We start from the raw sequence: 23,049 nt of genomic DNA on the forward strand, positions 1-23,049 counted from the left end.
CGCAGTTTACGAGAAGCAGGTGAGCAGCCCCCTGGGGCTCTTTATAGCCTAGGTGCATCGCCCCGCCCCCTCCCGGCTCAGGCTGGGCTGCTGTTAACCCTTTGGGCGCTGTCACAAAACTGCAAAGTAGGGGCTGGGAGCCAGGACTCCTGGGTTCTGTCCCCGGCTCTGGAAGGGGAGTGGGGGCTGGTGGTTAGAGCGGGGGTGGGCAGGGGTTGGGAGTCGGGATGCCTGGATTATATCCCCAGCTCTGGAAGGGGAGTGGGGGCCAGTGGTTTTGGAAGCGGGGGGCGCTGGGAGCCAGGACTCCTGGGTTCTATTCCCTGCCAGTGTTTTGGGCAAGTCACGTTACCTCTCTGCTTAGCTCACCTAGATGTAGGGCCCCCCAGTGAGCCACCCACCCTGGTCCCTATTGCACGGTGCCTCGACTGTCTAGTCCCCCTCATGGGGGGGGGGGACAGGACCATCCCCTCCAGTTTATTCCCCACCCTCGGGTAACCCAAGATCCCCCCCCCCACATACCCCTTCGGCACCTAGATTGGTCCATCCGTACCAGTCTTTACAGGGACAAAGGTAGGGGGTAGGAAACGAACCCAGGTAGCCGGGCATGGCACCCCCCCCCTGGGGGAGCCAGGGCCCCCCTGCTCCTCATCCAGCCTCTCCTTTCCTGTCCAGTTCAGGCAGGTGCCCCCACCCATGCTCCCTCCCTCCCCCCAGGAGCTCTCCGTCCAGCCCCGTCACCCCCACCCCCTGCACTCCTTGTGCCCAGACTGCTGGGTCACACCCACCCACGCTGCCCCTCCCTGATCCCAGCCAGGATTGGCAAGTGCCCGGGTCCAAAGGTGCCCTGGGAGGCTGGGAACTAGCTGCTGAGAAGAAAAGGGGGGAGCAGTGCCCAGCCTTCAAAATAGAACCCAGGAGTCCTGGCTCCCAGCCCCCCTGCTCTAACCACTAGCCCTCACTCCCCTCCCAGAGCCAGGGATAGAACCCAGGGGTCCTGGCTCCCAGCCCCCCCCCACTCTAACCACTAGACACCACTCCCTTCCCAGACCCAGGGAGAGAACCCAGGAGTCCTGGTTCCAAGCCTTCCACTCGCTGTAACCACTAGACCCCACTCCCCTCCCAGAGCCCAAAATAGAACCCAGGAGTCCTGGCTCCCAGCCCCCCTGCTCTAACCACTAACCCTCACTCCCTTCCCAGAGCCAGGGCTAGAACCCTGTAGTCCTGGCTCCCAGCCCCTCTCTGCTCTAACTCATCAAGCCCCAATACCCCACTGCTGCACTAGGGGGCGCTATGTGCAGGGAGCAGGAGGAGGGGCTCAGGAGAGGGGGGCTCTCCCCTGGCAGTCAGCGCTGCCCTGATACCCCAGTGCACTGCTAGGGGGCGCTGTGCTGCAGGGCGGGGGGGCAGAGGTCACTAGGGGGCGCTCTCCCCGGCCGTCAGTGCTGGCCCCAGCGCTAAGCAAAGTTCCAATTACTCCGGCAGAGAGAAATTCTGCAAACCCCTGGGCAGGAATTACAGCCGTGGCCGTCGTCATCTCCCCACCGTGTCCTCGGCTCCATGGACCTCTCAGGAGACGCGTCACCAGCGGGATGGGTCCTGCTGAGGTTTCCCTGGGGTCGTCCCTCTTCCATATTGTGGTTCTGACCACACCTAACACAGAGCGGCCAGCCGGGGTCAGACCAAAGGTCCATCCAGCCCAGTGTCCTGTCGTCCTCCCAGCAAACAGAGGCCGCGCCCCACCCCCTCACCCTCCGGCCGGGATCATTCCAGGCTCCGTCTGTGTCCTGTTCCCACGGCCCCGCCCCACAGGGCCCATGTGGGTCCCACTGCCACTCTGCACAATGGGGCCCGGTGTGAATCCGGGTCACTGCTGGTGGGGCTTCGGGGGGATCCCTTTCCCCTGCCCCTCCCCCAGGGCAGCCCCAGCCGGAGCCGGCCCCTGCGCTGGGCAGTGATGTGGGTGGGGGGATCCTGCAGAGGGGGCTCCCCACTAGGGGGTCCGGTGAGAACAGCTGGTGCCCCCCCCGGGAGCCCACTTGCATATCTCCATCCAGCCCCCTGCTGGTGTGTGTGTATGTTTGTGTCCTGTCCCCTGCTGAAGTGTGTGTGTGTGTGTGTGTGTGTCCTCCACCCTGCTGGTGTGTGTCCAGCACTTCCCCCTGCTGGTGTGTGTATGTTGTGCCCCCTGCTGGTGTGTGTCCAGCACTGCGCTCTGCTGGTGTGTGTGTGTGTGTGTGTGTATGTGTGTGCGCGTGTGCAGCACTGTCCCCTGCTGGCTTCCCCCAGCACAGGGCAGCATGAGACGCTCCCCAAAGCTCAGGCGATGGGAAGGATGCTGGGCCCTGGTACTTTGCAGCTGATCCTGTCCCAAGCATGGGTGGCAAGTTTGTAGAAATTTTGGTGGTGCCCAGAACCCGCCCCCCAACTCCACCCCCACAAAATCCGCCCCCACCTGCCTAAGGCTCTTGGAGGGGGTTTGCGGGGGGGAGGTCTGGGGTGCAGATCCTGGGCTGGGGATTAGGGTGCAGGAGGGGTGCTGGGTGCAGGCTTTGGACTGGGGCGGGGGGGTGGGTGTGCAGGATGGGGTGAAGGGTGCAGGCTTTGGGACGGAGTTTGGGTGCAGGCTCTGGGCTGGGGGTGGGGGCATAGGAAGGGGTGAGGGGTGCAGGCTCTGGGAGGGAGTTTGGGGATAGGAGGGAGTGCAGGGTAAGGGCTGTGGGGCTGAGGATGAGGGATTCATGCTGCGGGGGGCGGGGCTCAGGGCTGGGGCTGAGGATTAGGGTGCGGGGGGATGAGGGCTCTGGCTGGGCATGAGGATTTGGGGCATTGGAGAGGCTCAGGGCGAGGGCGGAAGGGCAGGGTAAGGGCAGCCTGCCTTGCCATTAGTGGTGAGCTGGCACTAGGACCCTGGGGCAGCAGACAGCAGTTCTGCCAGGAGCCGCTCTACTCTGACAGCAGGAGCAGGCAGGGGAGAAGCACACGCTGCTTTCTGTCAGGCAGGGACGTGGCGGGCAGGGGGGGGGGGGGACCCGCAGGGGGAGGGGTGGCAGGCGGGGGCTGGGACCTGCTCCAGGCAGGGCCAGGGGAGAGACCCAGCTCCAAATATTGCTGGAGCCCGGGCACCACAGATGAATATAACCTGCCGCCTATGGCTCCCAGGCGAGCTCCCTGCGCGCTCCCGGCACCGACCCGACTGGAAATCGGTGGGTGCCACCCCAGCCGGGGCTGTTCTGCGGCACGGGCCAGCCGGGCATTTCCAGCCCCTCGGCGCTCGGCAGCGCTTCACTTCTTGCTTAACAATCCCCACGGGTCACAGCAGTGTTTACTGTCAGGCATTTCCCCCGTCTGGCAGGTCCGGCCCTGGGGCCTAAGCTTCCCCAACAAGGCGGTTGCCCAGGTGGATGAACTGCCCCTGCCCCGAGCCCCCACCTCCACTCATCCCCCCGCATCGCTCGCTCTCCCCCACCCTCACTCACTCGCTCATTTTCACCGGGCTGGGCAGGGGGTTGGAGTGCGCCAGGGTCCAGTTGCAACCGGCTGTGCGGGTCAAAAACTGGACACCAGGGAACCCGAGCCCCAGGCCCCGCCCGGGCACCCAGCTGGTCCCAGCCTCAAAGCCAGGCCACCCGGATCCTGTCCCTCTCCTGGGACCCCCCAGTAGCTTCCAGGCAGCAACCTGCAGGGCAGGAGGTGCCGGAGGAGCTGGGGTCTGGTGGTGAGGGAGGCGCAGGGGATGCCCCTCCCCCTGGTGTCTGGGCTCATGCACCAAGAGTCACTGCCCCCGTCCCACCCAACCAGCCCCAACCCCTGGGGGTGGCTCCTTGGCCAGCATGAGCCTTCCAGGGCTGGTTCGATGGTGATTCCCCCCCAGCCCATGTACCTCGTCCTGGGGATAAATGGTTATGAAAACCAACACCCCAATAAAAGAAAACGGTTCTCTCGATCCCAAAGAATCAAGCCCCAGACCCAGGTCAATATACACATCAGACCTTACCCACAAATCACGCTGTTGCCAATTCTGTAGAATCTAAAATCTAAAGGTTTATTCATGAAAGGAAAAAGGTAGAGATGAGAGATAGAATTGGTTAAATGGAATCAATTACATACAGTAATGGCAAAGTTCTTAGTCCAGGCTTGTAGCAGTGATGGAGTAAACTGCAGGTTCAAATCAAGTCTCTGGAGAACATCCCCCGCTGGGATGGGTCATTCAGTCCTTTGTTCAGAGCTTCCGTCTGTAGCAAAGTCCCTCCAGAGGTAAGAAGCAGGATTGAAGACAAGATGGAGATGAGGCATCAGCCTTTTATAGGCTTTTCCCAGGTGTAAGAACACGTCTTTGTTCTTACTGTGGAAAGTTACAGCAAAATGGAGTCTGGAGTCACATGGGCCAGTCCCTGCACTTTGCTGAGTCACAAGGCGTATCTGCCTTCTCTCCATGGGTCAGTTGTGTAGCTGATGGTCCTTAATGGGCCCTCCAGCAGGCTAGGCAGAGCTGACACCAACTTGTCTGGGGTGTCTCCCAGAAGCACAGCACAAGTTTGAAATACAGACAGTACAGAGCCAATACTCTTAACTCCAACTACAAAATGATACAGACACACAGACAGCATAATCATAACCAGCAACCCAGAACCTGGCCGTAGACACCTTATATGACCCCCTTTACATAAGATTTGGGGCCACTACAGGACCTTGGTTGCAAACCATGTTCTATAGGGTCCCAGTTTATATCAATAACGTCACACCAGTGTGATGAAGTAGGAGATTTTCTTGTTTTTTCTTTGGTTTTTCAATGATTTGCATGCGGGGGGGGGGACTCAGTTTCCCTGGGTGTTACTGGTTTAACGAGGTGAGGGGAGAGGGCGTTTGTTCTTAGAGAGCACCAGCGAGGGAACTTGTCCTGTCGTCCTCCCAGCAACCAGAGGCCGCGCCCCACCCCCTCACCCTCCGGCCGGGGCCATTCCAGGCTCTGTCTGTGTCCCGTTCCCACGGCCCCGCCCCACAGGGCCCACGTGGGTCCCACTGCCACCCTGCACAATGGGGCCCGGTGTGAATCCGGGTCACTGCTGAGGGGGCTTCGGGGGGATCCCTTTCCCCTGCCCCTCCCCCATGGCAGCCCCAGCCGGAGCCGGCCCGCGCACTGGGCAGTGATGTGGGTGGGGGGATCCCACGGGGGGGCTGCCCCACTAGGGGGGTCTGATGAGAACAGCTGGTGCCCCCCCCCGGGAGCCCACTCGCATATGTCCATCCAGCCCCCTGCTGGTGTGTGTGTGTGTGTGTGTGTGTGTGTGTGTGTGTGTGTGTCCAGCACTGCCCCTGCCGGGGTGTGTCTGTGTCCTGCCCCCTGCTGGGGTGTGTGTGTGTGTGTGTGTGTGTCCAGCACTGCCCCTGCCGGGGTGTGTCTGTGTCCTGCCCCCTGCTGGGGTGTGTGTGTGTGTGTGTGTGTGTCCAGCCCCCTGCTGATGTGTGTCCAGCACTGCTCTCTGCTCTGTGTGTGTGTGTGTGTGTGTGTGTGCGCGCGCAGCGCTGCCCCCTGCTGGCTGCCACCAGCCCAGGCCAGCATGAGACGCTCCCCAGCGCGCTCCCGGCACCGTCCGACTGGAAATACAAAAGCAAATGCAACATGTGGCTGCACTACCAGAGCTGCAGCGCGCACGTCCCGGGCGGTGAGAACCGCTCTGCTCGGCGCTGGGCAGGCCGGGAGCGCCGTGTCCAGTTCTGGTCACCGCTCCATAGAAAGGCGAGCGACAAAGGGGTCACCTCAGCTAGGGCGCCCCCCTCGGGCAGCTGTAACAGGCCTCGGCCAGGATCAGCCCCAGGACGAGCAGGACCGCGGCGCCCAGCGCCAGGCGGGTGATGTTGGTGTGGGTGAAATCCACGCGCCCCGGGGGGGCTGCTGTGGGGGAAGGGGAGAGTCACTCGGCGGCTCGGACGGGGAGATCAGCAGTTGGCACTGCCCTGGGAGCGGAGCCCCCAATCCCCGTCCGGCAGGTCTGGCCTCAGCTACTCCAACAAAGCAGTTGCCCTGGTAGACGAACTGCCCCTGCCCAGAGGCCCCCCCCTCCACTCACTCCATCCCCCTCCCTCGATCGCTCGCTCTCCCCGACCCTCACGCACTCGCTCATTTTCACCGGGCTGGGCAGGGGGTTGGAGTGCGCCAGGGACCAGTTGCAGCCGGGTGTGCGGGTCAAAAACTGGACACCTGGGAACCCGAGCCCCAGGCCCCGCCCAGGCACCCAGCTGGTCCCAGCCCCAGAGCCAGGCCCCCCAGATCCTGTCCATCTTCCAGGCAGCAACCTACAGGGCAGGAGGTGCCGGAGGAGCTGGGGGTCTGGTGGTGAGGGAGGGGCAGGGGCTGCCCCTCTCCCTGGTGTCTGGGCTCATGCACTAAGAGTCACTGCCCCCGTCCCGCCCAACCAGCCCCAACCCATGGGCACCATGAGCCTTCCAGGGCTGGTTCGATGGTGATTCCCCCCCCAGCCCATGTACCTGGCCCCGCGCTGCCCGGGCGGGTGGGAGCCGGCGCCGTTCCAGGCTGGGTTGGGTCGGTTCCCGCTGCGGGAATAGAACCAGCGTCTGTTGAGGTTGGGGGAGGGGCTGAAACACTGACTTGGCGATTGCCCCCCCGCCCCAAACTCAGCTTCAATCATCACTGTTATTCCCGGGGGGACAGGGTGTTTCTGTGGCTGGAGCCAGTGCCATAGGGAGCCACTGTGCCCTGACCCCTCTGTGCATCCCCGGAGCAGGGAGAGCCGTCTGGGGGCCGGGATCCCCCCTTCCTCTGCCCCAAATCTCCAGTGGCTGCGGCTCCTCCCTGGCTGGGGAACCCCCCAGTGACTCCATCCCGCTCCCGGGCCGGGTGTCCCCTCTGCTGGGCCCAGGGCAGAGCCTGGCTCTGAGCGTCCCATTGGTGCAGAGCCCCCGGATGACCCGGCTGGGTGTGGGGCTGGGAGCGGGGACACGGAGCCGGGCCCCTCACCTGCTACCACCAGCTCCACGGGGTCGCTGGGCTGCGAGGAGATGAAGGGCTGTGACTGGGGCCGGTAGCTGCAGCTGTAGCTCCCTCCGTGCTGCCGGCCCACGCTGGGGATGCGGAACTCGGCCCCGGCCCCAGCAGGGTCCATGTGTCGCTGCGGGTTCAGGTCTACAGCCTTGTGCAGGAAGAACCTCATGTACCTGCGCGGACCCTGACACCGGATGGTGACGTCTGCCCCTGGGGCGGTGACCCCGGTGGGGCTCAGGGAGACGGAGGGTCTGGGTAAGCTGGGATCTGCGCACAGGAGACCGACACTGAGAGCCAGACCCGGGCACCCACCCAGCCCCGGCCTCCCCCAGCCACGGGCAGATACAGGGGCCCCCGGGGCAGAGATTCTCTCCCAGATCCCAGAGCTCCCCCCACCCAGAATCCCGGCCCTGCGAGCTGGGCTCCCAGCCCCACAGACATGAGCCGCGGCTCCCTAGTGCTTGGGATCCTCATATGCCGTGTGTGGCCCCTGCCTCATCCAAGGCCCTGGACAGAGCGACTCACGGGCTGGTCTCTGGCACCGGCACCGCAGGCCCAGGGTTGCCGGTGCCCAGTTTTCAGCCGGAAAGTGGGTTGAACAGGGAACCTGGCAGTGCCGCTGACCGGACACTAAACCTGATTCCCTGCAGTACCCGGCCTCTGCCACCAGGGGGCGGGAAGAGCAGCTGCTGCTGGAGCCTGGAGGAGCAGTGGAGCCACTCAGCAGGGGCCCCGCCCCACTCCCTGCCCCACTCCCCCATCCCCATCCCTGCAGCACAGCTCCCCCTCCCCCAGCCTGCCCTGCTCACCCCCACCTGCTCCCCCTCCCCCCATCTCCTGAGCGTGGGTCCCCCTCCCTGCCACACTCATCCCCACCCGCCCCACTCCCCCATCCTGCCCCATTTCCTGCCCCCCTCACCTCCACCCCCACAGCGTGGCTCTCCCTTTCCCACCTCCCCCCAACCTGCCCCACTCACCCCCACCCCAGGAGCACGGCTCCCCTCAACCCTCACCTGCCCCACTCACCCCACCACCCCCAGAGCACGGCTCCCCCTCCCCTCCCCTCCCCTCCTCACCCCCACCCCCGGAGTGTGGCTTTCCCTCCCCTGCCTGGCTCCGCCTCCCACACCTTCACCCCTGGAGCCTGGCTCACCTGGCAGGGGGAGGGTGGTGGAGAGAGCAGGGAATGATGATGGGGGGGTGGGGGAAGAGGACCAGGGGGCGGGGCCTTGGGGAAGAGGTGGAGCAGGGGGTGGGAGAGGTTCCCGCACTCAGTGTCCAGTTTTCACAAATTGGAAAGTTGACACCCTAGCAGGGCCTGAGCCCCCCCCAGGAAGGGAGTCACCCCCTGGGAGGCAGGGAGGGGTCATTATCCCCATTCTACTTGGGGGGAAACTGAGGCACAGACAGATTCACTTTCCTCAGTGAGCTCCCAGGTGCAGGGACTGTCTCTTCATTCTGTGTTTATGCAGCGCCTGGCACAACAGGGCTCTGATCATGGCGGGGGCCCTACATGCTCCCCCAACACAAGGATCCAGCGCTATTGAGGCAGCATTTGCAGACGTCTCCACTAACTGGGGGTGTCTCGGTTTGTGGGCGCTCGGCCTGAGATCCCCCAAGGTTGAGCACCCCCCGCCCAAGGAAGGACACTTTTGAAAACCGCGACGTGCTCCCATCACACGGAATCTGTGTCTGTGCCAGGAGCTGGGCCAGATCTCCTGGGTCCCAGCCCAGCGCCGTATTCATCAAGCCACCGCTTCTCATGCAGCTCCTGCCTCATTCAGCCTTGGCCGGGGCACTGCCTGGGGCGGGCGATGGAGAACAGAGGGGATGGGATCACGGGATTAAATAGCGACTCACGGTCCCTACGCACAAGAGGCAGCGTTAAAGTCGCTTCCCTGCCCCGAGTCTCCAGGGGCTGCTGCTCCCCCCTGGCTGGGGAACCCCCCAGTGACTCCATACCAGCTTCCCGGCCGGGCGTCCCCTCTGCGGGGTCAGGGCTCAGGGCAGAGCCTGGCTCTGAGCGACCCATTGGCACCGAGCCCCCGTGAGGGTCTGGCTGGGGGTGGGGCTGGGAACGGGGACGCCGAGCCGGGCCCCTCACCTCTCACCACCAGCTCCACGGGGTCGCTGGGGTACGACATGGCGAACGGCTCCGATCGGCTGTGATAGGAGCAGCTGTAGCTCCCGCTGTCCTCCCGGCGCACGTTGCTGATGGGAAACTCAGCCTCAAACTCGACCGAATCCACAAGTGGGAAATGACGTCCCTCTTTATTCAGCACGAACCGCACGCCCCGGTGCTGCCCCCGACACCAAATGGTCATGGTTCCCCCCAGGGAGACCCCCCCGCTGGATCTCAGGGAGATGCTGGGTTTGGGGTAGCTGGGCTCTGCAGTGGGAAGCAGAGAGGCCATGAGACACAGGCCCCGTCACTCAGTCCATCCGTCATTTGGCCTCTCTAGGAGTCTGTCCCCTACCAGGGTTGGCACTGCCTGCCCATGGGTCTTGGGGGCAGGGGGTTCACCCAGACGTCGCTCAGGACCCGGCTGCATGTGAGATCACCTGCCCCCCCCGCCAGCCCGCCCCAAGGCCAGCCAGGGAGCCTGACCAGTGGGCCCCCTGCAGCTCTGCCCCCCACCCCGGGGTTGGAAATAGAGTCTGTGACTGGCAGGAGTCTCACAACACCCACCTTTCCCCAGGCCTTGGGAATCGGGGGGCTTTGAGTGCAGGGGAGGGAGCTGTTGGGGGTGGATCTGGGGACAGGGGCAGATCTGGGGGGGTTCTCCCCACGGCTGCAATGACCGGGAACGTTTTGGTTCCTCGAGGGGATCTAGAGCCCACGGACGGGCCCTGTTAGAGTTTGCATGAGCTGAAATAAATCCACGGGCCTCCCCGCACCAGGATCCTCACAGCCTAGCGGGGCAGGACATAGGACATTGAACCAAGGGACTGTTCCCAGCTGCTTCGTCAGGTCCTGGGAACCAGATTCGGCTCCTAGTTACTCCATGGGGGAGAGCACAGAAGAACGGGGCCGGGTCTGAGCTCCCAGGGCGAGTTTGGGTTGAGTTTTGGGGAAGGTTCAGGGGTCAGTTCCTCTTTTCCCCACCCCATGCATCCCCTCCCCCGTCCTTGATGTTACCCACCTCCCCACAGACTGATACTCACCTCCCCACGCCCAGCTGTGCCCGGCCAGCCAGCAGCCTGGAGGGGAGACAGCTCGTTAGTGACCAGATCCCAGAGCAACTGGATCCTACACCCTGGGCTCAGACCCTCCCCCCTCCATGGGCACACGCCCTGGCTGTCTCTGATACTCACTGAGGAAGAGGACGGTGAGAGCAGATGCCATGATGGGGGCAGCAAGGGGCCCCTCAGTGCTGCCACCAACACCCCAGTGTCCAGCTCCACCGAGCCCCAAATAAGGAACTCAGCTGCTGGCTCCAGCTACAGGAAGTTGACGATGTCTCGTCTCTTCCTGCGTCCATCTCACGTTCTAATCGGCAGGCGAAATCTAGGGCAGCCAAAGCAAGCAAAGATCCCTTCAAAACCCAGGAAACCCTGGGCCCATCAGCCTGGCCAAGCATCATGCAGCTCTCAGCTTCTCTATGCCTCTGTGGGGAGAGGTCACCCTCAGCATTGGGGAAGGTGCATCGGGCTGGGAGCCAGGAGACCACAGGGTCTTGACTTCAATCTTCCACTGACCACTACAGTAGAACCTCAGAGTTACAAACTGACCAACCAACCACACGGTGTCACGGAGTGTAGGGGAGTCAGGCCCTGCACCCCCGGGCTCCCTGCCGATTCACCAGGACTCTCAGCCAGCCAGTAAAGCAGAAGGTTTATTTAGACGACAGGAACACAGTCCAACACAGGTCTTGCAGGCACAGATAACAGGATCCCCCTGGTTAGGTCCATCTTGGGGCCCCACAGCCCCCCTCGGGGATCAGAGCCCTCTCTCCCTGCTTCCCCTCTGTTCCCCAGCCAACTCCAGTCTGCCCAGCCCCCTCCGGCCCCTCCTCTCTGCTCAGCCTCTTTCCCGGGCCAGGAGGTCACCTGACCCCTCTGTCTCCAACACCTTTAGCCAGCACCTTTGCAGGGAAGGTGCTCGGGCCATCAGTTGCTAGGAGACAGAGTGTCAGGCATTTGCTGCATGGACTTTTGCTGCTAGATACTTAGGATCTGTACCCAGCCCCCAGTAAGACCAGTCCCACTTCGTCACACCTCTCCCCCCTTCGAGACCGAACTGAGCGGGGTCACTCCAGCCAGTGACCTGGGGAAGTTCGAACCCACCTACATTCCCACAGAGGCCCCAGGGTCCCCCCCGATCTGGGGGAAGAGTTACCCCATGTCATTCCAGTTTCCTGCCCCCCTGTAGGTCGGGGGGACTCGAGGGCACTTGCAGGTTGCAGGGGGGAAACCTTATGCCGCCCGCGCCCTTTCCCCACCCCAGTACCCCTGGGGTGCACGCGGGGCTGGGGCCTTCTCCCCACGTTCCAGTCTGGGGGGCTGTGATTCGGGCTCTCTCGGTTTAGAGCCCCCCTTTTGACCCTGGCCCTCCTCTGGACAGGCTCCTTGGGGCGGGGCCCGGGTCTTACAGCCATCTTCCCCCTGTCCCGGGCCTTCCTCCCCCTCTGGCAGAAGTCACAGGAGCGGCAGTGCTGCCGGACATGGGCAAAGACCCCAGTAAAAGCTCCGTAGCAGCTTCTGCTGGGTACGCCAGGCTCCCAGGTGCCCTGAGGGGGGAATGTCATGGGCCTGGCACAGCAGCTGGTGGCGATACTCCTGGGGTACCACCAGCTGCCTCCTGATCCCCCCTGACTCCATCTTCCCTGGGGGAGCCCATTCTCGGTACAGGAGCCCCTTCTCCCACAGGAACCTTTTCCGGCCACCTCGTCCCATGGTCTGTCCCCCCCCCGAGGTTGGCCAGGTCCCCTATCCTCCGCAAGGAGGGGTCTTCCGGCACCGCGGCCTGGTACTCAGTCGCTGGGGCAGGGACGGGGATCTGCTCTCTCTCACCGGCTGGGTCTGAGGCCACAGCCTCAGGTCCGACGGGCACTGCTCATACAGGTGCTCCAGTATGAATAGGTCAAGCAGGTCCTCTTTAGTTTGGGCCCCAGCCGTCCACTTGCGGGCATACCCCTGTGCCCGGTTGACCAGTTGCAGGTATGTGACCTCCCGGGTCTTATGTTGACTCCGGAACCTCTTCCGGCACATCTCCGGGGTCAGCCCAAACTCGCGGAGCAGGGCCTCTTTGAACAGGTTGTAGTCCCCCGCCTCCGCCCCTCTCATTCGGCTGTACACCTCCACGGCGGTGGAGTCCAGTAAGGGGGTGAGGAACTGGATCCTGTCTGTGGGGTCAACCCGGTGCAGCTCGCAGGCATTCTCAAAGGCCGTCAGGAAGGTGTCTATGTCCTCCCCCTCCTTACGCCGGGCCAGGAAGCTTTTATCAAAGCTCTTTGTAGGCTTGGGTCCCCCCTCGCTCACCGTAGCCGGGGCCTTACTGTTGTTCAGCTGGGCCAGTTCCAGCTCATGTTTACGTTGTTTCTCCTTCTCCCTCTCCTCGTATTCACGCTGCTTCTGCTTCTCCTCCAGCTCACGCTGGCTTTGTCTCTCCTCATGTTCCCTCTGTTCCTTACGATCCTCCAGCTCTCTCAGTTGTATCTCTCTCTCCAAGTCCAGCCGCCTGCGCTCCACGGAGGCCGAGAGTCACCGGGATGATCCCCGGCTGGCCGGGGGGGTCACGGTGCCCTCGGTAGCTGGGCTCCTCCCCCCCCTCCCCCTAGGCCTAGGGGTGGGAGGTCTCGGGAAGCCCTCAGTGGCCGGCTGACCACTCCCAGCGGGGACAGACACTGGTGCCTGCGCTGCATCTGCCCGGCTGCTTCCCTCAGAGACAGGGATCGGTTCATTCACACGATCTGCGTCCTCCAGCTGGGCAATCAGCTGGGCCTTGGTGAGCTTCCCACTGTGCAGCCCTCTCCGCTGGCACAGCCCCACCAGGTCACACTTGCGCTGCGTGGCACACATCTTCCTGCTGGCCACTCGCAGGCCGGGGTGCTCACCGCTCCCCATAGGTTCCAGGGGGACCCCTAGTGTGCCAGTCCTTCAGGTCACCACCTCTCTGCCAGGGTCGAGCTGCAGACTCCTCCGCCCCTGGGACCGCTCGCTGCGATCCCCCGGGGGACCCTGTTACTGCAAAGTCCTGCTCTCTGGTCACACTCTCCCAGGGGTTAATCGCCCCTTCGTTTTACTGCGCCCCAGTCATTTACTGCAGGAAGCGCCGTCCACGGGGTGTAGTAGATCCCACCGCTACCACCAGTTGTAACGGAGTGTAGGGGAGTCAGGCCCTGCACCCCTGGGCTCCTTGCCGATTCACCAGGACTCTCAGCCAGCCAGTAAAGCAGAAGGTTTATTTAGACGACAGGAACACAGTCCAACACAGGTCTTGCAGGCACAGATAACAGGATCCCCCCCCGTTAGGTCCATCTTGGGGCCCCATAACCCCCCTCGGGGATCAGAGCCCTCTCTCTCTGCTTCCCCTCTTTTCCCCAGCCAACTCCAGTCTGCCCAACCCCCTCCGGCCCCTCCCCTCTGCTCAGCTTCTTTCCCGGGCCAGGAGATCACCTGACCCCTTTGTCTCCAACACCTTTAGCCAGCACCTTTGCAGGGAAGGTGCTCGGGCCATCCGTTGCTAGGAGACAGAGTGTCAGGCATTTGCTGCATGGACTTTTGCTGCTAGATACTTAGGATCTGTACCCAGCCCCCAGTAAGACCAGTCCCACTTCGGCACAGACGGCAGCAGAGATAACTTAAAACACAAGCAAATACAGAACAGTTCTGTGTTAAACCTAAACTGCTAAAAACGTAAAGGGAAAGTTTACAAAGAAAATTTGACAAGGGAAGGAAACAGTTTCTGTGCTTGTTACATTTCAATTCAGCTGGTTAAAAACAGCATTTTTCTTCGGCATAGCTAAGTTTCAAAGCTGTGCCAAGTCCATGTTCAGATGTATGAGGTCAATGCTGAGTTATAAACTTTTGAAAGACCTGTGTGACGAAGTGGGGAACTTTCTTGCTTTTTCTTTGTTTTTCCAGGGGGTTGCATGCAGAGGGGGTCGGACTGTGTCCCCGGGTGTTACTGGTTTTATGAGGGGAGAGGAGAGGGAGTTTGTGGATACAGAGGACCGGAGAGGGAACTTGGGACCCCAGCCGATGGCCTGGAGGATGGAGACCCCAGCAACTGGGGACCTGGTGACCCAGCTCAGGAGTCACAGCCAGTTCTGGCCAGTGGGAGGACAATGGGCTGTGACAAGAGGACCCTGGTTACTTAAGCAGCCGATTCCAGCCAGAGGGGGCTGAGAGGAGAGGAGGCCCAGGCCACCCTGTTTATGAGCCTGTTTCCCTGGAGAGAAGACAATGGACAGAGGGGGGGCTTGGGGCCGGGGATCTCGAATGCCCAGCTGGGAAGCAGGGGGCTCTGGGCTGGAGAGGGGGAGCAGGCAGAGCCCACCTGGCTGCAGGGAGACTGGGATGTGCTGGGCTGAGGGAGGCCAGGCCTGAGGCCCTGAGAGTTTCCTGTGCTGGGTTCAACGCTCAATAAACCCTCCTGTTTTATGCTGGCTGAGAGTCGCTCCAGGCTAGAGACCAGGGGCCATCAATCCTTGTGGGGGTGAGGAGGCCCCGGGGGTCCAGAGTGAGTGGACTTCATGGGGGGCCCACGGCAGAGACAGACGTGCTAAGGCTCAGAGAGGCTCTGATCCCGAGACAGAGTGGACCCCCGAGAAGGGCTGTCTCACTGAAAGGGGCACCCCCCATGGACCGCACGGGGCCAAGAGTGGGCACGATCTGTGAGTCCGTGACAGCCAGGGCCCCTCGCTCCTCATTCAGCCTCTAGTGCCAGCCTCTCCTTTCCTGTCCAGTTCAGGCAGGTGCCCCCACCCATGCTCTCTCTCTCCCAGCAGGAGCTCCTTGTCCAGCCCCCTGCCACCCCCACCCCATGCACTCCTTGTGCCCAGACTGCTGGGTCACACCCACCCATGCTGCCCCTCCCTGATCCCAGCCAGGATTGGCAAGCGCCCGGGTCCAACGGTGCCCTGGGAGGCTAGGAACTGGCTCCTGAGAAGGAAGGGGGTGGGGTGCCCAGCCTTCAAAATAGAACCCAGGAGTCCTGGCTGCCAGCCTCCCACTTGCTGTAACCACTAGACCCCAGTCCCCTCCCAGAGCCAGGGATAGAACCCAGGAGTCCTGGTTCCCAGCCCACCTGCTCTAACCTATCAGGCCCCAATACCCCACTGCTGCACTAGGGGGCCCTATGTGCAGGGAGCAGGAGGAGGGGCTCAGGAGAGGGGGGCTCTCCCCTGGCAGTCAGCGCTGGCCCTGATACCCCAGTGCACTGCTAGGGGGCGCTGTGCTGCAGGGCGGGGGGGCAGAGGTCACTAGGGGGCGCTCTCCCCGGCCGTCAGTGCTGGCCCCAGCACTAAGCAAAGTTCCAATTACTCCGGCAGAGAGAATCCTGCAAACCCCTGGGCAAGAATTACAGCCGTGGCCGTCGTCACCTCCCCACCGTGTCCTCGGCTCCATGGACCTCTCAGGAGACGCGTCGCCAGCGGGATGGGTCCTGCTGGGGTTTCCCTGGGGTCGTCCCTCTTCCATATTGTGGTTCTGACCACACCTAACACAGAGCGGCCAGCCTGGGTCAGACCAAAGGTCCATCCAGCCCAGTGTCCTGTCTGCCGACAGTGGCCAGTGCCAGGTGCCCCAGAGGGAATCATCAACTGATCCATCCCCTGTCGCCCGTTCCCAGCTTCTAGCAAACAGAGACGTGGGACACGTCGAAAGTCAATGGAGGTGCTGCACTAAGGGAAGAAAAACCAAATGCACAAACGCAGGATGGGGGTAGCTGGGTTGGCAGCAGCACTGCTGGGATGGAGCGGGGAGCTGTGGTGGATCATCGCACCCTTGACGTGAGTCAACAACGCGATGCCGGTGCAAGAGAAAAGCAAATGCAACGTGCGGCTGCACTACCAGAGGTGCAGCGCGCACGTCCCGGGCGGTGAGAACCGCTCTGCTCGGCGCTGGGCAGGCTGGGAGCTGTGTCCAGTTCTGGTCCCCGCTCCCTAGAAAGGAAGTGGAGACACTGGAAAAAGGATCCAGAGGCGAGCGACAAAGGGGTCACCTCAGCTAGGGCGCCCCCCTCGGGCGGCTGTAACAGGCCTCGGCCAGGATCAGCCCCAGGACGAGCAGGACCGCGGCGCCCAGCGCCAGGCAGGCGATGTTGGCGTGGGTGAAATCCGGGCGCCCTAGGCGGGAAGGGGAGAGTCACTCTGCCGCTCGGACGGGGAGATCAGCAGCTGGCGCTGCCCTGGGAGCGGAGCCCCTAACCCCCATCCGGCAGGTCTGGCTCTGGGGCCTCAGATTCTACAACAAGGCGGTTGCCCTGGTGGACGAACTGCCCCTGCCCTGAGCCCCCCCCCACTCCACCCCTCCCCCGTCGCTCGCTCTCCCCCACCCTCGCTCACTCGCTCATTTTCACCGGGCTGGGCAGGGGGTTGGAGTGCGCCAGGGTCCAGTTGCAACCGGGTGTGTGGGTCAAAAACCGGACGCCTGGGAACCCGAGCCCCAGGCCCCGCCCGGGCACCCAGCTGGTCCCAACCCCAGAGCCAGGCCCCCGGGTCCTGTCCCTCTCCTGGGACCCCCCAGTAGCTTCCAGGAAGCAACCTACAGGGCAGGAGGTGCCAGAGGAGCTGGGGGTCTGGTGTCTGGGCTCCCCTGGTGTCTGGGCTCATGCACTAAGAGTCACTTCCCATATCACACCTAACCAGCCCCAACCCCTGGGGGCGGGTCCTTTGGCAGCATGGGCCTTCCAGGGCTGGTTCAATGGTGATTCCCCCCCAGCCCATGTACCTGTACCCGGCGACACCGCTCCAGGCTGGGTCGGGTCGGTTCCCCCTGCGGGAATAGAACCAGCGTCTGTTGAGGTGCGGGGGAGAGGCTGAAACACTGACTCGGCGATTGCGCCCCCCCCCGAAACTCAGCTTCAATCATCACTGTTATTCCCGGAGGGACAGGGTGTTTGTGTGGCTGGGCCCTGACCCCTCTGTGCATCCCCAGAGCAGGGAGAGCCGTCTGGGGGCCGGGATCCCCCCTTCCTCTGCCCCAAATCTCCAGTGGTTGCTGCTCCCAACTGGCTGGGGAACCCCCCAGTGACTCCGTCCCCGGCCCCGCTCCCCGGCCGGGTGCCCTCTCTGCTGGGCCCAGGGCAGAGCTTGGCTCTGAGCATCCCATTGGCGCAGAGCCCACGGATTACCCGGCTGGGTGTGGGGCTGGGAACGGGGACGCCGAGCCAGGCCCCTCACCTGCTACCACCAGCTGCACGGGGTCGCTGGGCTGCGAGGAGATGAACGGCCAGGGCTGGTAGCTGCAGCTGTAGTTCCCTCTGTGCTGCCGGCTCACGCTGGGGATGTGGAACTCGGCCATGTCCCAAGCATGGTCCATGTGTTGCTGCGGGTTCAGGTCTCCAGCCTTGTGCAGGAAGAACCTCATGTACCTCATGTACCTGGGCGGACCCTGACACTGGATGGTGACGTCTGCCCCTGGGGCGGTGACCCCGGTGGGGCTCAGGGAGATGGAGGGTCTGGGGAATCTGGGATCTGCGCACAGGAGACAGGCTGTGAGAGCCAGACCCAGGCACCCACCCAGCCCCAGCCTCCCCCAGCCACTGGCAGATCCAGGGGCCCCTGGGCAGAGATTCTCTCCCAGATCCCAGAGCTTCCCACCCCCAAGAAACCCGCCCCGTGAGCTGGGCTCCCAGCCCCACAGACACGGAGCCGCAGCTCCCTAGTTCTTGGGATCCTCATATGCCGTGTGTGGCCCCTGCTTCACTCACTGCCCTGGACAGAGCGACTCACGGGCTGGTCTCTGGCGCCGGCACCGCAGGGCCCAGGGTTGCCGGTGCCCAGTTTTCAGCCAGAAAGTGGGTTGAACAGGGAACCTGGCAGTGCCGCTGACCGGACACTAAACCTGATTCCCTGCAGTACCCGGCCTCTGCCACCAGGGGGCGGGAAGAGCAGCTGCTGCTGGAGCCTGGAGGAGCAGTGGAGCCACTCAGCAGGGGCCCTGCCCCACTCCCTGCCCCACTCCCCCCCACCCCCATCCCAGCAGCACAGCTCCCCTCCCCCACCCTGCCCTGCTCACCGCCACCCCAGGAGCACGGCTCCCCTCAACCCTCACCTGCCCCACTCACCCCACCACCCCCAGAGCACAGCTCCCCCTCCCCACCCCTCCTCACCCCCACCCCCGGAGTGTGGCTTTCCCTCCCCTGCCCTGCCCCCCCCACCCCCAGAGCCTGGCTCCGCCTCCCCCACCCTCACCCCTGGAGCGTGGCTCACCTGGCAGGGGGAGGGTGGTGGAGAGAGCAGGGAATGATGATGGGGGGGGAAGAGGACCAGGGGTCGGGGCCTTGGGGAAGAGGCGGAGCAGGGGTGGGAGAGGTTCCCACACTCAGTGTCCAGTTTTCACAAATTGGAAAGTTGACACCCTAGCAGGGCCTGAGCCCCCCACAGGAAGGGAGTCACCCCCTGGGAGGCAGGGAGGGGTCATTATCCCCATTCTACAGGGGGGAAACTGAGGCACAGACAGATTCACTTTCCTCAGTGAGCTCCCAGGGGCAGGGACTGTCTCTTCACTCTGTGTTTATGCAGCGCCTGGCACAACAGGGCCCTGATCATGGCGGGGGCCCTACATGCTCCCCCAACACAAGGGATCCAGCGTTACTGAAGTCAGCGTTTGCAGAGGTCTCCACTAACTGTGGGTGTCTCGGTTTGTGGGCGTTCGGCCTGAGATCCCCCAAGGTTGAGCCCCCCCCAACAAGGAAGGACACTTTTGAAAACCGCGTCGTGCTCCCATCACACGGAATCTGTGGCCGCGCCAGGAGCTGGACCAGATCTCCTGGGTCACAGCCCAGTACCGTGTCCACCAAGCCACCACTTCTCCTGCAGCCCCTGCCTCATTCAGCCCCGGCCGGGGCACTGCCTGGGGCGGGGCCTGGAGAACAGAGGCGATGGGATCACGGGATTAAATAGTGACTCCCGATTCCTATGCACAAGGGGCAGCGTTAAAGTAGCCTCCCTGCCACGAGTCTCCAGGGGCTGCTGCTCCCCCCTGGCTGGGGAACCCACCAGTGACTCCATCCCCGCTCCCCAGCCAGGCATCCCCTCTGCGGGCTCAGGGGTCAGGGCCAGGGCCGGCTCCAGGCCCCAGCGCACCAAGTGTGTGGTTGGGGCGGCATGCCGCGGGGGGCGCTCTGCCTGTCGCCGGGAGGGTGGCAGGCGCCTCCGATGGACCTCCCGCAGACATGCCTGCGGATGCTCCACCGGAGCCGCGGGACCGGCGACCGCCAGAGAGCCCCCCGCGAAGTGCCGCCGTGCTTGGGGCAGCAAAATTGCTAGATCCACCCCTGCTCAGGGCAGAGCCTGGCTCTGAGCGTCCCATTGGCACCGAGCCCACGTGAGGGTCTGGCTGGGGGTGGGGCTGGGAACGGGGACGCCGAGCCGGGCCCCTCACCTCTCACCACCAGCTCCACGGGGTCGCTGGGGTCCGACACGGCAAATGGCTCCGATCTGCTGTGATAGGAGAAGCTCTAGCTCCCCCTGTCCTCCCGGCGCATATTGCTGATGGAAAACACAACCTCCAACCCAACCGAATCCACAGACGGGAAATGACGTCGCACTTTATTCAGCACGAACCGCACGTCCCAGCGCTGCCCCCGACACCAGACGGTCACGGCTGCCCCCAGGGAGACCCCCCAGCTGGGGCTCAAGGAGATGTTGGGTTTGGGGTAGCTGGGCTCTGCAGAGGGAAGCAGACAGGCCATGAGACACAGGCCCCGTCACTCAGTCCTGGGGCCCGTCCTCACCCCGCGGCCTCAGTGGTGGGTCAGACCCGGCGGCCCTGGGGACGGGCTCCTGGATCCCTTTCCACAGGGGCCAGAGTTTCCCCTCAGCCCTGGGCTCACAGCATGAGACACGGAGCAACCCCAGCCCCTGGGGCCCAGAGCTCTGCTCCCCGGCAGGTGCCAGGCCAGGCCAGTCTCCAGAGTCCAGTCACTCCCTGGCTTCTCTGCTGGGAGGGCTGGGAGCCAGGACTCCTGGGTCCTGTCCCCGGCTCTGGGAGGGGAGTGGGGTCTAGTGGGGAGAGCAGGGAGGATGGGGGTCAGGACTCCTGGGTTCTGTCCACAGCACCACCACCGACTTGTAGGGGACTGTGCAAGTCTCTACTATACACTGAGGTTTAAAACCTTCAGCTCCGTCCATCACCCTGTAACAGGGCCGCCCAGAGGATTCTGGGGGCTCAGGGTCTTCGGCGGCGGGGGGCCCTTCCGTTCCGGGACCCGCTGCCGAAGTTCCCCGAAGACCCGCGGTGGGGGCCCCCCCGCCGCCGAATTACCGCCAAAGCGGGACCCGCCGCTGAAGCGCAGCCTGGTCTTCGGCGGTAATTCGGCGGCACTTCGGCGGCGGGTCCCGCTCCGTCTTCGGCGGTAATTCGCGGGCGGGGGGTCCTTCCGCCCTGGAGCGGAAGGACCCCCCCGCCGGCGAATAGCAGGAGCGAAGAAGTTCCTTCGCCCGGCCCCGCAAGAGTTTTCTGAGCCCCCCGGAGCGAGTGAAGGACCCCGCTCCAGGGGCCCCGAAAAACACTGGTGGGGGCCCCTGGGGCTCGTTGCCTTGGGCAAATTGCCCCTCTTGCCCCCCCCTCTGGGCGGCCCTGCCCTGTAACCGATGTGTTGCCTGGGAAAGGCCCCCCTGCTCTGCAGCTCCCCCTGGGGGCAGGGATCCCCCTTCCTCTGCCCCAAGTCTGCAGTGGCTGCTTCTGCCCCAGGCTGGGAACCCTGCTGTGACTCTGTCCCCTGTCCCCGGCCAGGCGTCCCTTCTGCTGGGCCCAGGGTTCAGGGCAGAGCCTGGCTCTGAGCGTCGCATCGGTGCAGAGACCCCCTGTGGGTCTGGCTGGGTGTGGGGCTGGGAGCCGGGATTCTGAGCCGAGCCCCTCACCTGCGACTCAACGGGGTCGCTGGGATAGGATGAGCGACTCTGATCCGTTATGGAGCGATAGTCGCAGGTGTAGCTCCCTCCATCTTCCCAGCTGACACTGGGGATGGGAAATTCAGCCACGGTCCCATCAGGCACCGTCTGCACCTGCCAGGTCGGGTGTCCAGCTTTACGCAGAACGAACTCCATGCCCGGGTACCGACCCTCACAGCGGATGGTGACGTTTCCCCCGAGCGCCACCACCCTGCTGGGGCTCACCCAGATGGTGGGTTTGGGAAATTCATGCCCTGCTTTCAACAAGAAACAGGAGTTAAACAGGGGAGACACAGCCCCCCGCCTCCTCCCCGCCCCAATTCAGTCCATCCGTCATTCGGCCTCTCTAGGAGTCTGTCCCCTACCAGGGTTGGCACTGCCTGCCCATGGTGTTCGGGGGCAGGGGGTTCACCCAGACGTAGATCAGGACCCGTCTCCATGAGAGATCACCTGCCGCCCCCATCCCCGCAACCCCACCTGAGGCCAGCCAGGGAGCCTGACCAGTGCCCCCCCCTGCAGTTCTGCCCCCTGCCCTGGGGTTGGAAATAGAGTCTGTGACTGGCAGGAGTCTCACAACACCCACCTTTCCCCAGGCTTTGAGAATGGGGGGGGCTGTAAGTGCCGGGGAGGGAGCTGTTGGGGCTGGATCTGGGGACAGGGGCAGATCTGGGGGGGTTCTCCCCACGGCTGCACTGACCGGGAACGTTTTGGTTCCTCGAGGGGATCTAGAGCCCACGGACGGGCCCTGTTAGAGTTTGTATGAGCTGAAATAAATCCACGGGCCTCCCCCCCCCCCCCCGGATCCTCACAGCCTAGTGGGGCAGGACATAGGACATTGAACCAAGGGACTGTTCCCAGCTGCTTCGTCAGACCCTGGGAGCCAGATTCGGCTCCTAGTTACTCCATGGGGGAGAGCACAGAAGAACGGGGCCGGGTCTGAGCTCCCAGGGCGAGTTTGGGTTGAGTTTTGGGGAAGGTTCAGGGGTCAGTTCCTCTTTTCCCCACCCCATGCATCCCCTCCCCCATCCTTGATGTTACCCTCCTCCACACAGACTGATATTCACCTCCCCACACCCCGCTGTGCCCGGCCAGCCAGCAGCCTGGAGAGGAGACAGTTCGTTAGTGACCAGATCCCAGAGCCACTGGATCCTACACCCTGGACTCAGACCTTCCCCCCCATGGGCACATGCCCTGGTCTCAGAACCTCCCCCCGATGGGCACACGCCCTGGTCTCAGACCCTCCCCCCCATAGGCACACGCCCTGGCTGTCTCTGATACTCACCGAGGAAGAGGACGGTGAGAGCAGATGCCATGATGGGGGCAGCAAGGGGCCCCTCAGTGCTGCCACCAACACCCCAGTGCTGAGCTCCACCGAGCCCCAAATAAGGACCTCAGCCGGTGGCTCCAGCTACAGGAAGTTGATGATGTCTCGTCTCTTCCTGCGTCCATCACACGTTCTAATCGGCAGGCAAAATCTAGTGCAGCCAAAGGAAGCAAAGATCCCTTCAAAACCCAGGAAACCCTGGGCCCATCAGCCTGGCCAAGCATCATGCAGCTCCCAGATTCTCTATGTCTCTGTGGGGAGAGGGGAGAGGTCACCCTCAGTGCACCCTGCAGCATTGGGGAAGGTGCATTGGTCTGGAAGCCAGGAGACACAGGGTCTTGTTTTCAATCTTCCACTGCCCCCTGCTGGTGTGTGTGCGCGTGTGCAGCACTGCCCCCTGCTGGCTTCCCCCAGCCCAGGGCAGCATGAGATGCTCCCCAAAGCTCAGGCGATGGGAAGGATGCCGGGCCCTTGTACTTTGCAGCTGATCCTGTCCCAGGCATGGGTGGCAAGTTTGTAGAAATTTTGGTGATGCCCAGAACCTACCCCCCAACTCCGCCCCCCCAAACTCCGCCCCCACCTGCCTAAGGCTCTGGGAGGGGACTGCGAGGGGGAGGTCTGGTGTGCAGGTCCTGGGCTGGGAATTAGGGTGCAGGAGG

General features: G+C 63.4%; 1 pseudogene; it reads right to left on the reverse strand.

Moving 5' to 3' along the window:
• Positions 1–5,765: 5,765 nt before the first annotated feature.
• On the reverse strand, positions 5,766–22,379 carry LOC123349990 (annotated as a pseudogene).
• Between the last annotated feature and the right edge of the window lie 670 nt (positions 22,380–23,049).

Source organism: Mauremys mutica, chromosome 15, assembly GCF_020497125.1.
Source record: "Mauremys mutica isolate MM-2020 ecotype Southern chromosome 15, ASM2049712v1, whole genome shotgun sequence".
NCBI lineage: Eukaryota > Metazoa > Chordata > Testudines > Geoemydidae > Mauremys > Mauremys mutica.